The sequence below is a fragment of the Armigeres subalbatus genome, chromosome 1 (assembly GCF_024139115.2).
Source record: "Armigeres subalbatus isolate Guangzhou_Male chromosome 1, GZ_Asu_2, whole genome shotgun sequence".
Taxonomy (NCBI): domain Eukaryota; kingdom Metazoa; phylum Arthropoda; class Insecta; order Diptera; family Culicidae; genus Armigeres; species Armigeres subalbatus.
In genome coordinates this window covers 245466137-245481776 of record NC_085139.1, presented here as the reverse complement: position 1 = coordinate 245481776, position 15640 = coordinate 245466137, and the positions used below count along the sequence as shown (strand labels likewise).

Sequence of the window (15640 nt, the reverse complement as noted above, 5' to 3'; positions counted from 1 at the left end):
AACGATCATATATTCGCGCCAAATACAGCATGTGAGGAATTCGAAACAAAATTTTCATTATGTGTTTACATTGTTATGGATCGACGTAGAAATCATATGAACTTGTCAACACAAGTACGACCAAAGTGCGACTTAAAACCATGCGCTTTTCACTCCCTCAATTGGCGCTTTGATGTTGCATGAAGTAGAAGAAGCAGAAAGATGATAATCGAAAAAATCTCCACGGGAAAGCATACGTATTCGTATTTAAAACTCTTCTCAAAAAATCTAAAAGCAATTTAATTAAAAATGGTAAGCAGTACGGGGTTGGACTTTTCTTCTACTGTATAATAAACACAATATTTTTATTCGAAATTTTATGATATTACACGTAATACAAGGTATAAGAAAAGTACCGCTTACCGTTTTTAATTATATTGTTCCAGAATTTTTGAGTAGACTTTTAAAAACTTATTCGTATGCTTTCCCGTGGAGATTTTTTCGATTATCATCTTTCTGCTTCTTCATCTTCATGCAACAAAGCGCCAATTCCAGACGATGTCAGAGAGATCGTTTTGAGCTGCAACATCACGGACCTTGCTCAACTCCATTGTGAATACATCAACCGAAACCACACAGCAACGTCATGCTGACTTGAAAGTCGAACAGACACTTCGTTTTGGTGAATGGGTATGGAACCAATTCCTCCCAGTTAGACGATACTAACCAAGAAAACGATAAGAAGATCCAAGATCAGATCGGAGTATTCCGCACAGTCGATCATCCGATCATCCGGGATTAATCCTATTACCTTCTTCAGCGAGCAGTCCATGTGTCCAAATGTGCATAGAACGCGGAAATCCCAGACCTGTTTGAAAAACTATCGTTACCGCGCCGTGACAAGCCGGATCAAAATCACTGCCGTCGGCGATCAAGCTTCAAACCTCCCTCTAATTAGATTATCCATAACTTCATTGTTCTGCGATGCCAAGTGTGGTTTTTGTAAATGATTACATACACTGTGCTGTTAGGATCCAACAACCAGGAGATTGTCGATGACTTGCAAATAGATTTTGTTCGCCTCGATTCGCCGTGCATGTGCTTCATTTTACCAGCCATCATTTAGACGTCGTGACCCAATTCGATTCTCGCATAATTCGAGAAAAAATGCAACCTGCGATTAACTTCACATCGATTATGGAATGATAATCATCAGAACGACATGCAACCTATATTAAGGTTATGTTATTCGGAGGTCCCATACCAATTCCATCCGTATCGGATCTTCACATAAAGGTCCTCCTACGATCGATCGCGAGTTATTTCCTGGCTTGCGAGTGGCGCAGCTAGACGGCTAGACGGCTGCGTTCGAAATTCTCCGGGCTCTATCCGATCTGCAGACGGGTTTGTACTCACGTGGCTGGCGGTGGTGGTGGCGGCGGCGGCGGCAATGCAGTGCGATGTGAGGTGATTAGGATTCGCGTGTCGGATGCGCTCGGTTGCACGGTTGATGTAGCCGACGAGACGCCGCCCGGTGTTATGCTTATCACTTGTTGTCGAGCATCATCGTTTGCCTATATGAATATGCGCTTGCAGGCAGTTAAACAACGTCATCAACGAGCTGTCAATAATACTGTTTTGTGATATGTAATTAATTGTGATGATGGTTCAATGTTATCACGATAGACACTGTAGTGTCACGCAAGGAACATAGCGCATCCATAATACATTGTGATTATTATTATTTTTTTGGTTTGCAACGTTAAGGGCAAACTGTTTGATCTTGAAATGTAAGAAGTAGCACCATGCTTCATCTGGAAAATCCAAATAAACAACAACCTTCCTTGTCAAAGAGATGAATTAGTTTTATTGCACTGATTTTCACTACTTGAAATGCATAAATTTTGTAAACAAGTAACAACATTTCACTAAACAAATTTTGCAGACATTTATACCCAGTATTTTTTTTTTGCTTTGCAACAACTCCATCGTATCTAAATGCTATAAATGTATACGAAAACAATAGCATTGCAAATGAATAGGTAGTCGCCTCAATTACCGAAGCCATGGTACTTAGTAGTAAATAGTACACGTACATCCAAGGATGGCAGAAACAGTGACCAGCAAAAGGTGTCCCCAAACGCACTGCCCTTGGTGGCAACCCCTCCAAGGAATTTGTTAGCCACTTCTACACATAGTTTTCTGATGACGACGCTGGCAATCCGCTAGCGATAAATACAAAAGGCAGCTGCCTTCTAGATGCAACCAGTGCAGAAGGAGAAGTGCACGCAGGAACTACACATTCCAGTTTAGTAGTGATGGCGTTAAGGCGATTCTGCTAATATGCCCACCACGAATATGTTACGGATTTCCTCGAGGTTCAAGAGCATGAGTTCTACACTCATGACCTTCGTGTCATCGCAAAGTATTCGTATTTGTATTCGAAGCAGAACAAGGTCATCGTGGAACGGGAAAGCAACTAGGGTAAAACGTCCTATCGTTGTGGTATGCCCTAATGTTGCGGTAGTGTTAAAGAAGTCCATTCTGGATATAATACCATTGCAAACAATTGTGGGTACTCTAAAACTCTTCGGATTAACGACTAGAACAGCTTTTGTTTGACAAAATTCCGTTCAAAACGATGAAAAATCATCATTTTTCGTTAAAAGTTTGAATCCTTTGAGCCTATTATTGCGGTAATGCTAAGGTCCTATTGTTGCGGTATCGCTGTCCATAAGAATTACATGCAATACCGCAACAATAGGACTGACCTTCAAAAAATATCGCAACGATAGGCAACTGCGTCCTATTATTGCGGTAGTTTGTTTTATTGTGATAAAAACAAAACAACATAATTTTAGCACAATTGACGTAATATTTACGAAACTATAGTTAACGAGCATCCTATTCAACTACTACAATGTGGAAGTCGACCAACAGGTAATTTTCGAAGAATTTTTGTAATCAATTTTGTTTCGACACGGTGCTTAACCCCTCCATAATAGGTCGTTTTACCCTACTTCAAGCCTATCGACCTGTACAAAATGGCTCATCACGGGAAGACGAGAAAATATTGCACTTCCAGACAACACACGATTATGTATGATGTCGAAGAGTGCCATATAACTTATAACACGAAAAAACCTAACATACCCATTGTTACCCAGTCACATGACAGATCCTGGCAGCTATCGTGCAAGAAGATACACATTCGCAGGCAATAAATCACATTCTAGAGTTTCTTCCTTTGCGTTGGGAAAATTCAAGAGTGGTGTTACTGTGGATGGCATGGATCACAATTGTGCGTGGTAGGAGGCCCGCATTCAAGCATTTTTTTCCTCTGCATTGGTGTGACGCCAGGCAAAAGAATGGTGTTATTATGGATCGGATAAATCACAATCGTGCGTTATGGGACGCCCGCAAGAAGAATTGTGTTATTGTCGATCGGATGGGTTACAATTCTGCGTGGTGGGACGCTCGCATTCACGAGTTTCTTCCTTTGCGTCGGTGTAAAGTCCGCATGAAGAATGATGTTATTGTGGATCAGATAGACCACAGTTCTGCGAGGTAAGACGCCCGCACTCAAGAGTTTTTTTTCTCTGTGCGTTGGTGGGACGCTCGCATGAAGAATGGTGACATTGGATCGAATGGATCACAACTCATAGTTGGTAGGAGGCAGGCAATGAAGCGTTTCTTCCTCTGCGTGGTGGGACACTTGCAAGAAAAATGATCTTAAGAAAATTATTTTAAGCTTCTTAGTGGAATGTCTTCTTTTGTCATAAGACGAGTTTTTACTATCCCATTTAATTCCACCACTTGATAGTACCTTGACAGATACGTAATTCGACCTCAACAGTAAGGCCGTCTTCAGTGTCTCGTACTTATCTGTCAAGGTACAATCAAGTGGTGGAATTAAATGGGATAGTACAAACTCGTCTTATTACAAGGGAAGAAACGGGGACAGCCGTACCAACCATTTCACATTCAGAAGGTATATAAAAATATATTGTTGGAAGTAATCGTTGCTAAGAAAATTTGTGTCCTCCTTGATGATACAACGTCTAGGGATGAGACCCATGTATTTTTTCCCACATGTCCTGGATCTTATCTTACATACACACTGTCAAGCATGTTTGGAAAACATTGCTTTACCCTAGGAAATTAGAATAGTTGACGCTATGTTTGAACGTATGTAGACTCATTTGACGAACCGGGTTGACCAACAGCTCTATGCACGGCCAAGAACTGCATTAAATTTTCTATTTTTGTGGGGCTGAGAAAATGACTGGCAGGTTTGACCGCGCGTCTGGATGATGCCTAGGCGCCATTACTCGCTCTCTGAAAATCAAAATAAAACAAAATTAGGTAGATTAAAACAAAATTTACAAACCTTGGTCATGTATTACTCTTAATTTCATTATCGAAACCCTCATATACCACGTTGTTTGAAATGAAGTGAAAAACAAAATTAGTAAAGTTTTAGTTTCATTTTGGTCTTATAAATAAGGGGTTTATATTCTTGTATATTAAGTTAGACATGAACATTGTTCTATGATAACTTTAAAAAAGATTATGTAATTTGTATGACACGGAAGATTTGCGATATTTTTATCAATACAATACTATGATAACTATGAACTAAGCAAAGCGCGAGCTCGTGGGTGTGTGACTGTAGATAAGGCACCAACTAGGCGAATGAACTTCTCGACAAATTTTAATATTGAAAATTACTTTTAGTTTAAAGCCAAAACAGGGTGGCCACCGAACCGGGAAAAGCGGGGAAAAGACGGGAAATTGAAGTCACCGGGAAAAAAGCGGGAAAACCCGGGAATTCAGAACATGTACCGGGAAAAAATTAATTTTCGTCAAGTTACATTCAAAACTCTTCAAAGTTTTCAATGAATTTGATATAACAAAAAAATACCCTTTATTATTTGATACTCAGTCGCATTCCAGCTTGAATTATAAGATTTTAGTACATGTTGTGTGTGTGTTAGGTACAAAAACTAAGTAGATCTTTTCCCAAAGCCAGTTTGTGTTGTCACTAGATTATTTTGATATCAATTTCGAGAGACATATTTTATTTAAAAAATCATTGAAAATGGTATTTTTTATACTTCGTGCTTTCGCTTGTAATATTTCAAAGAGGAAAATGCTTTTATTTTAGTATTTTTCCACAACTAACCTAATGTAATAAAAGTTTATGATGGTGAAAGATATACTCTTAAGATATTTTTAAACTTGTTACATATGTTCCGAAACTTTGAAAATTCCAACAACTTTCAAATTTTTCAATAATAAATTCAAAATCTAACATGTAAAATTGAATCAATTACGAATCGTATGTTCTGATTGCCCAAAATGTGCTTAAATCTATTTCCGAAAACAAAATAATTATGTTGATCAGAAACAAGCCTTCGGGTGAAAGCTGTATTCAAATTAGTTGTTTTAAAATGTTGTGTTTTTTAGAAAAGCAATATCAATAACTTTGATGAGATTATACACTGCTTTACTTCTTCATTGCTAAGTTCTCTTAGTTAAAAACATCGATTTAATTTTATTTATTTTATAAGAGTGAATTATGTCTTTGATCATATAATTTTGCGATAATTTGCAAAGCCTTATCAGTTACCCAGGAAGATATATTTACGTTAGTCTGCATAACATCAAACCGAGAGCTGAACATTAAAAATGTTTCGACTATACTTTAAGATACCGTCGTTTGTTTTGACTCCAGGGCTACTTTAGATGTTTGATTTTCTAAAAAATGAAACAAAAAAATACCAAATTTGGAACAAAAAGTTATCATCCAACTATCATGATTTCAAACTTCATTGCTTCCTGTAAACATTATGCTCTAAGAAGATAGAACCACACTAGACTAGCATACAATGTAATTTGGCTCTATCAGAAACTTACAAAAGTATTTCAATCAAGAAAAAAATAAGAAAAAAATCTTGTAATTAGGTACTAATGTGGTATTAGTACATTGATCAAGTGCCCCAATTACATATCAACGAACCGCACAATTTCAGTGTGACTGCTGATCAAAGTATTTCGCATAACATATTGTTGGTAAACCGTCTAAGACGAATTAAGTACTCTCCATTTAATTCCACCAATTATTTTCGATATCTTTGCAGATACGATACGACTCGAAGTCGAGTCAAGTACGAGACACTGAAGACGACCACACAGTTGTGGTCGAAATACGTATCTGCAAAGATATCGAAAATAATTGGTGGAATTAAATGGAGAGTACTTAATTCGTCTTAGACGGTTGATTGCATTCCACTAAAAGAACTTAATATATTATTCTGATATTGTTGGTAATTCAATGTTTTGTTTCAAATTATAAAAACTGACTGGTTAGGAAATAACACCGAATTAAAGTTCAAAAACAATTTTTTCCACGTAAAATAAAAACCAGGAAAATTTGACAAAATTTATCGGGAAAAGCGGAAAAAAAACGGGAATTTGAAAATCGAATTTCAGTGGCCACTTTGCCAAAAATTCGGGCAAAAAATTGATTAAATGACGCGCCGCAAAAAAATACTTCCGTCTTTAGTCAAGGCACACTCCAATCTCTCTCTTCATGGTGGATCGCCCATATTCGAGACGTTTTTTCTCTGCGATGATAAGACGGATAGGATGAATCATCATTTTGCTTGCTGGGACGCCCGAATAAAAAAGTTTCTCTCTGCGTTAGTAGGATGCTCACAAAAATAATGGTGTTATTGTAGATCACATGGATCCCAAATCTGCGAGGTGGGAACCACGCATTCAAAAGTTTCTTCCGTTCTGTTAGTAGGATGCCTGCCAGAAGAATAGTGTTATTGTGAATCGCATGGGTCATCGTTCTGCGTGGTGGGACGCACGCATTCAAAAATTTCTTCTGCGTTGGTGGGATTCTCGTAAGAAGAATTATGTTGTTGTGGATCAGATCAGATGGATCACAATTGTGCGTGGTAGAACGCTCGCATTTGAGTTTTTTCGGTGGGACACCCGCAATCGGATCGGATGGATCACATTTCTGCGTAATAGAGCGCCTGCAAGAGGAATGGTGGTATTGTGTATCGGAGGGATCACAATTTTGCATGATGAGACGCCCGCGCCGAAGCGGTTCTTTAGCGTTGTGTGACACCCACAAAAAAATGTGTTCTGTGGATCGGATTGGTCACAATTCTGCATGGACGCAAGAAAAATGTTATTATTGTGGATTGGATGGATCACAATTCTGCGTGGAGGAACGCCTTCAAGATCAGGCTTGTAAATATTTGGCAGCACTGGATGAAGGTGATGTTTTTTTGTTTCATATTTTTATTTTCTTCCTTCCTTGAAATCGATCTCATATTCCCGAAGAAGGGGGGTAGTAACCAACAGAACTCAAATCACCCAGTACGCCACGAATATGAAATTCACCACAGTAAAATGTACACATTCCCCCAGCAAATCAAGACAAAATTTTCAAAATGACTTATCTGCTTTTGTAAATAAAGATTCAAACGACGATTTGACGAATCTTATAGCTCTCCCACGCAAAAGGGGCTGTCCATAAACCACGTAGACTCTTGAGGGGAGGAGGGGTTTCGAAAAAGTCTACGATAGTCTACGAAGGGGGACGGGGGGTATACCAATAGTCTACGTAGACCTTTTTTTATTTATTTTTTTCGAAAACGATATACAGCAGCTTTGAGCGGAGTTCACTAGTTTGATTTTTTTTAGAATTTTTCGTTTTTTTTTTTTTGCATGACTTGACCGAAATAACTACTGAAGTACGGCTTAAAACAATCAAGAATTTTACCTGGAAGTTCTTTTTTGTTGAGCAGAGAAAAACTCCTATTCTATAAAAAAAGTCGAATTTTTTTCAACATCCTCACTTGGATTTTACTGCAGATTCTACTAGAATTTCTTTTAATTTTAAAGTACTTCCACGGATTTTTTTTGAATTTACGCAGGAAGCATTTTGGAATATCACAGAAAAAGTCTTTAGAATGCCCAAAAGATATTCTTTGGAGCTTGTAAAGAGAATTCTCCGAAATTTCCGCTAGAAACCCTTCAGAATATTCACTAGAGGTTTTCTGGGAAGCCCTCGAATTTTTTTTTCTTAATTTTGGAATTTATGCGAGGAATTCTTTGGACATAGGCAAAATTATTCGAAATGCCCGTGGAAAATTCTTCGTAAATTTCTTCGGCAGTTATAATGCCACACAGAGAAATAACCATCGAACTGTCAAACTTTAACTAAAAGTTAAACGAATCGCTGGAATGGTTCACAGCCTTAGCAGGGGCGACTCGTCCATACGTTCTACCTGTTCATGGAACAGGTAACCATTTTTAGGTCATAAGTAAGAAATTAATGTCTTGGCAAATAATTATAATATATAAATAATTTACAATGATTTTAACATCTAAACATCTAAAGAAACAAAATATATCGTAGGCAGATCAAATTAACGCCACATGCTTGGCGTACAGTCAAATTGCAGCTAAATGTGTGTTTCTCTGAAAAACCACACCCCATCACATAGAAAGCTTTTGCCAGTCGTGTGATCTATAATGAAGAACCAACAGCAGCACTGCCAGAAGTTAAATTTAAAGTTTTGCGCCATGACAAATGATTTGAAATAATTTCCTCTTTGGTATGCTCACTCGTTCTTCGCGCGCAGAGAACCAGCGTGAGCGTTGCCAGCTTTCTCCGTTTCCTCACATCATCCTCTTTCGCATGCGAAGCAAGCACGTTTAGATGCAAGTTCTGCTATGCGCGCAGGAGTCAAACCCAGAGGGGGGACAACGGATTTTTTTTCATATGGAGTTTGGCAAGTATGACAGTACCCTCTTTTTTGGCGCATAAATTTATACTCCAATGTCAAAATGCTCATATACTATTATAAATTGTGGTGGTATTTGTAAAAATTTGTATTGTTTACCGTTTTACAAGAGAGAGTGGTGTCGAATGCACATATTAGATTAACGATCGCAACGAACAAAAATCCACCAAATCCGTAAATATGTAGTGTTTTCACTTTATTCCTTACGCGAAATATGCAGATAAATAATTATGTTGGTAGAAGAAACTCAGTGCTGAGCAGAAACAGTTGTTTCTTGCATTATCCAAACTTTGTGCGTTTCAGAACATTCTCACTCACTGCAGTGTTTATTTTTCATAGACTACGGCTTGGTGTTAGTGCCGTTGGCATTCGCTCGATTGGTGGCAACAAAAATTTGACAGCTTAGCACCCGCCTGGTCAAACCCGTTCGACGCGCTGCGAGAACAATCAACGACGCGACGCACCTTCGGTTAGACTCGATTGTAGTGTCGGGCTGTGCTTTGCCGAAAGGCACAGCGCACGCTTTATGGCCCGTTTACATATGAGCTAGTTCTAGCGGACAATGCACTATCTGACAATACTAGCGCGATATTAGCACAATGTAAACAGGAATTATCCTCGCTAATAAGCGTTTACATTATGCTAACTTCGTGCTAGTATTGTCGGATAGTGCATTGTCCGCTAGAACTAGCTCATATGTAAACGGGCCATTAGCGCCGATGATTATAAACAGTTTGTTTTTCTTTTTTCTCGTGATGAATATGCAATACATAAAGAACAATATTAAATTAATGTTTGTGTTTTCAAAAGAGACTTTAAATAATGCTTTTTTACGAATACTCAAAATCAATCAACATAGAGAAAAAGGTATAGTTTTCACTAAATTTGAAAAATTAAATAACTGGAACACATTTCAGCTTCTAAATGTGACTCATTGGTCGTCACAATCTGGGGTCGCATCAAAAAATAATTGTATACAGTATCCCCCCGCTTATCCGGACCTCGCTAATCCGACGACTCGTTAGTCCGGATCTCGCTAATTCGGAATTTTCCGGATTAAAAAGTATCAACACCCATTTAAACACAATATGCTGTCAGTTTTCAAATTTGTGCTGTGATTTTGTTTTGGTTCATTTGTATGGATTTGACAGTCGGATTAACGAGAGAAACCCCGGTAGTCCGGCCATACATTTGTCGGATCAGCGGGGGTATACTGTAATTATATACTATAATTATTATACTAATAATGGTTAATAACATTTCTTTCATAGCAACAATATATGTGAGAGTTTAAATATTAGCGGCGATGGGACCAGCGTACCCTGAATGGTGGAATGAGCCGATATGAAAGATCTCTATTCTGAGCAATATCCAGTTATTGCCCAACTGTTACCAAGTTAGATTATAGACTATTTCCGAGTCGAAAATTTTAAGTGCATCTAAATTTAAAACATTTTTGTAACAAAAGAGAAAAATAAGTCATTTATTGTTTTGTAAATCTTTTCTATTTAAATTGTTTTTTTTCTTCTTCTAAAGACAAGAAGACGTTGTAATATTAGATTAAATGCCCAACTTTCATTCGAAACCACTCAGCTTGATGATTTTTTTTATCAGCATGGTAGAACAGGTGTAGCAAAAGTCCACGAGACGCCCCTGAGCCTTAGAAGCAAAATCTTGGGAATTCAACAGATGATTATTCAGCGGCATATTGCATGGAATTTTCAAGAAAAGCATCGGAATTATCAAGGAGAGTTCTTTGGAGTATTTCAAGGTTATCAATTGGGGAATTTTACGAAATTTCCACGCAAAACTTATTGGAATGTAGAATTGACATTGTCGGAATTTCAACTCGAATTTTTTCCAAATTCTGAAAATTCTTCGGTTTTCTTAATTTTGAACCGGCATTGACAATGCGTGACAGATTTTATCAGTGGCGCGCCGATGCAAAAGTGTCGGCGATGGTGGCGCACACCTCTAGGAGGAATTGAATTCAACAGTAATTAAATTAATTGGCTTTGAGATTTGATTTCAGAAGTTATGGACAGAGGAATAAATTTGATGTCGTTTCAATTTGATTTTCGTTTTGTTGGATTTTGTTCAGTTTGATTTTATTATGTTTGAAATACGAACTTTGTTGTAATGTTTACATGGAAATAGAATTGAATAGCTGAATTGCTTAAAACGTGGTTGATTTCCATATTTTTCCAATCACATATGAGGTTTTGTAAAATTTGGAAAAGTCTACGTAGACTTTAAGTGGTGGGGGAGGGGGTTCGGAAAAGTCTACAAAAGTCTACTAGGGGGGACGGGGGGGTTTGGAAAAGTGAAATTTCGGTCTACGTGGTTTGTGGACAGCCCCAAACCAATACCATCAACAGGTAGCAGAAACCTTCACCTACCTATTGGTGGTGTTGGTTTGCGTGGGAGAGCTATCAGATTCGTCAAATCGTCGTTTGAATCTTTGTGTACAAAAGCAGATAAGTCGTTTTGAAAATTTTGTCTTGAAAAGAAAAAAAAATGACCACGCGTTTATATGGAGCACTCACATTCATGCAGTAACGCAGGAACTGAGCAGCCTGTCAGAGCGACTTGTGTTGGGTTGAACGCTAAAGGTTCCCCCAAACACACGCGATACGACAATCGCGACGCGATTTTATCGCTTGGCGACTGCGATTCTGTCGCCGTTAGTATGGAATCGTAAATGAAACATTGCCTGCAGCGACCCAACGATATAATCGCGGCGACTAGTTGTCGCCGTCGCGGCGATGGAATCGCTTAGGTCTGGGGGAGCCTTAAATTGAATGGTTGGTGCTGGGATGACTCACGACGATGGCGATGAGATTGACCGTAGGATATGCTGAGTTCCATGTATTTCACTGCATTGACTTTGACATATTTTAACCCTGTTCAATATAGATGGTTTTATTGTGGATCGGATATATCATATTTCTGTTTGGTATTTTTTTACAGGGTTCGTTTGACTAATACTATAATACTAAGCAAAGGCTAAACTGGAACTGTGTATGTGTATTGGAATCAACAAATCCGCATTAAAGGCAATCTGATGATGCTAGGTTACCAATATTGTAAGTCTTTATTTTGTCTTTATTACTAATCATGTCATTCAAGAATAAATAAGCATTGGATCTGTCCTCAAGAGTTAAAAAACTTTGGCTAAGATTTTCCCAAATAATATGCCAGTTAGCATCATAATCAATTTCACCTTTGGGAGACAACTGTGCAAGAAAATATTCATATAACAGCTTAGTTGTGGATAGATTAAAATTATCTAAGTATTTACTTGTTTCAATCCATTCTCTAGCATTACGAGACAATCTCTGAAGTTGGTTAAAGTTCAATTAATAGGTTTCTTCTAGCATATTTTCATGGGTATCTACATTACAAATATGTTTCTAATAAACAGAGCTTTACATTTTGCTTCGGGATCTACTAATCTTAGCCCACCTTTCAGATAATCTAGATATAGTTGATTCCTGTTGATTTTGAATATATAGCCCGACCAAATAAATTTTCCACATGCCGCTTTAATCTGACCAATGTGTGCATTTAGAGGTGGAATTATTTGTGCAACGTACCAGAGCTTGCGAGTTCAAGAAATATCTGGAAAAACAGGCAGATAAGTGAACGCACCAAAATACGAATTTTCAGCTCTAATGTGAAATCTGTGCTGCTATACGCTAGCGAAACATGGTGTGTATCAGTGGAGAACACTCAACGGCTGCAGGTGTTCATTAACAGATGCCTGCGGTATATAATTCGGGCATGGTGGCCTCACAACTGGATCTCAAACAACGAGCTCCATCGTCGTTGTCACCAGAGGCCGATAGCAACAGAAATTCGGGATCGGAAGTGGGGCTGGGTCGGTCACACTCTACGTAGGGGCGGAAACGAAATCTGTAAACAAGCATTAGACTGGAACCCAGCGGGACATCGCAGCAGAGGCAGACCCAGAGACTCATGGCGGCGAAGCCTCAATAAAGAAATAAAAGAAGTCGACCGAAATCTAACCTGGCAACAGGTTAAAGCCGGGCAACGCTCAGGATGGAGATCTTTCAAGTCGGTTCTTTGTACCACCGGAGGTGTACAGGATCCATAAGTAAGTAAGTAAGTACCAGAGCTTCGAGAGAATGTAGGTATTTAGTATCTGGCACCTCTCAATTAAATTAACTTTCCTAACAGAATGCATTTGCAATGAAGTTTTTAGACTAGGAACTAACCTTTTGTAATTTTCATCTACAGTACTACTCCAGCTACTTTTAAAAGTAACTCCCAATACGCGAAAACAATCAGTTTCTTGAATAATTTGGGTACCAACTCGCGCATTAGGAAGAAGGTCTTACTATAGTTTATTTCTATTCCGGCAAAGGTAGAAAAACTATTCAGAATGAATGTCATATGCAAATGCTAAAACATTAACAAACTTGTCGTTAACAAGTATGCCATGAATGCAATTTGCTATATTGCGGAGTAAAGGTTCAATGTAAAGCACAAATAGTACCATGCTTAAAGGGCACCCTTGTCGGACCGAACTAATCATGTTAATTTCTGGTGTAAGAAATCCATTAACCAAGATCCTCGAAGTGGCGTTATTGTATAAACAAACTTTAAAAGAATTTTCCAGAGATAATCGTGATTCACACGATCGAATGCTTGATTTAGATCCACACTTACTAAACATGCTTTGAATTTTTTCGATTCGCAAGATTTAGTAATTACTCTTCGTACATCTTTCAAATTACTAACACAAGATAAGTTGGGCATACAAGCTGTTTGTCCAACCCCTAAAAGTTTATTCAAAAATAGCTTAGTAAATAGTTTATAATCGCAATTTAAAAGGCTGATTGGATGGTAATCTTTTAAGGAAAGGGCGTTGCCCCCTTTTTTGGAATAAGAGAAATGATTCCTTCGCTGAAACTTTTTGGCAGCCTCAACGTACCTCTTAGATATCCGTTTAAAATGTATATCAAATCATTTTTCAAAATCTCGAAATTCAATAAATAAAATTCGTACGGTAAGCCATCGGGACCAGGAGACTTTTTCTTTAGAGCAACTTTCGAGTACAGCTTTTGATTCATTTTCCGTTATTGGTTCAATCAATTCGGCCCTATCTTCATCACTGAGCAAAATTGAAATGAATTTCAGAGGATCACTACCATCTACACACTTATTGCTATGATCATTGGCAAAAAGCTCCGCGTAGAAGTCAAATACAATTTTCTTCAATGTTCCAATATCGGTTTCAATACAATTATTATTTTTCAGTTTGAAGTTGCTACTAGATGTAAGCCTTTTTATTTGTGCAGAAACTTGATATATATTCATCATTTCACCCTGCATTAAGTTATCCTCACTCATATTTCTACCAAAGTGTTTTAAACGATTAGATTCTATCTCAATTAACCTAGACTTAATCATTGATATGTCCAAAAGAGCTTCTAAGCCTTGTGATCTTTTCGTAAACCATTCCTGCATTTTTCCATAGAAGTAATTTTTTACGGTCTTGGTGGTCATATGGCTACTGCTTCTGCCTCATACGCAGGAGGGTCGTGGGTTCAATCCCAGGCCCGTTCCATTCCTCCTACTTTGTATCTTTCATATATTTCTCATGTTCTAGCAAACGCTAGAACTGGAAATGGGCTTTCATACCGTTTCCATCTTCTATTCCTATACCTACAGCTTGATTGGTTCTAGTAGGTTACTGTTAGAATTCGTAATGAGCGAAAAAGCTCGCTTCGGCACCCAATTAGAATACACCACTCTTTCATTACTATCACATTTGGCAACCCGTTAACCAAGACGAACCTCTGCCATAAAACCTAACCCCAAGATTCCAATAAAATTCCGCAGGAACTCGTGGCGAGTGCAGAGGTGTTCTCGCCTTGCAGTAGGCGAGTAACTGCATCATTAATTCCTTCCCATCCCCGGTGACCGTGAGGACGTGGCCAGCGCCGTTATCGACCATCCAAAATACTAGAGCTCTCGGACTGTGCACATTGAGGTTAGAGAGCAAATCCCATGCTTCCGTCCATTGGTACCCTGTGCAATTGCGATTGTTCTGGTCGATCACGGAGTAGCAACTACGAAATGCACGGTCATCATGAAAAAAAAGTAATCCTTAACCTTTCTTTAGTAATCCTTAACTGACTGCGTAAAATGGTATTGCCATTTTTCCCAACGGAAATTTTACTCAATTTCCGTCAAAAGTAGTAGTCTCTAAGAAGTTTGACGGAAATTTAGTAAAATTTCCTGGAGGTAAATTGACAGTAAAGGTTTTCTTTGACTATCCGACCAAATGGCCGTTAAACCTTGTTGACAATAATCACATGGCTACCCAGCTTAAATAAGGATGATTTAGTCATATCATTCCATTGGCCCATTATCCTGAGCATCGTTTTTCTTATTTTGCATAATACAAACATCGTAATCTAATTGAATATTTCCAGCTTACGAAATTGGCAATTAGTAGCAACCAATATCATTACCGTTTTATAGGATGCTATAAATAAATTAAGCACTCAATACATGTCAGCAGTGCATTAATAAACCCTCTAGCAGTGGATTCATCGTATAGATTATGCATATTGTTAGCACACCCTAGGGTGCCGTAATGGGTTACAGTTGAATGGCCCCGGTCTGTCTACAATGAACGGGGAACCACATACCCCGCCATCCATCGCAACGTTCCGTACCTGATGTGTTCCCCAAGTTACTTGAAGTAACAATTATAACCTAGACAAGTGATTTGTTTTACAATTATAATTACAAAGAACACACTTAATGGCCCAGCTTTATAGCTCTTAACTATTATC

The 15640-nt window shown here is 38.3% G+C and overlaps 1 protein-coding gene across 3 annotated transcripts in view; it reads left to right on the top strand.

Moving 5' to 3' along the window:
* LOC134206339 (DDB1- and CUL4-associated factor 10 homolog) overlaps positions 1-15640 on the top strand; it is a 124032-nt gene that overhangs the window by 61883 nt on the left and 46509 nt on the right. The gene's annotated exons all lie outside the window — the stretch shown is intronic.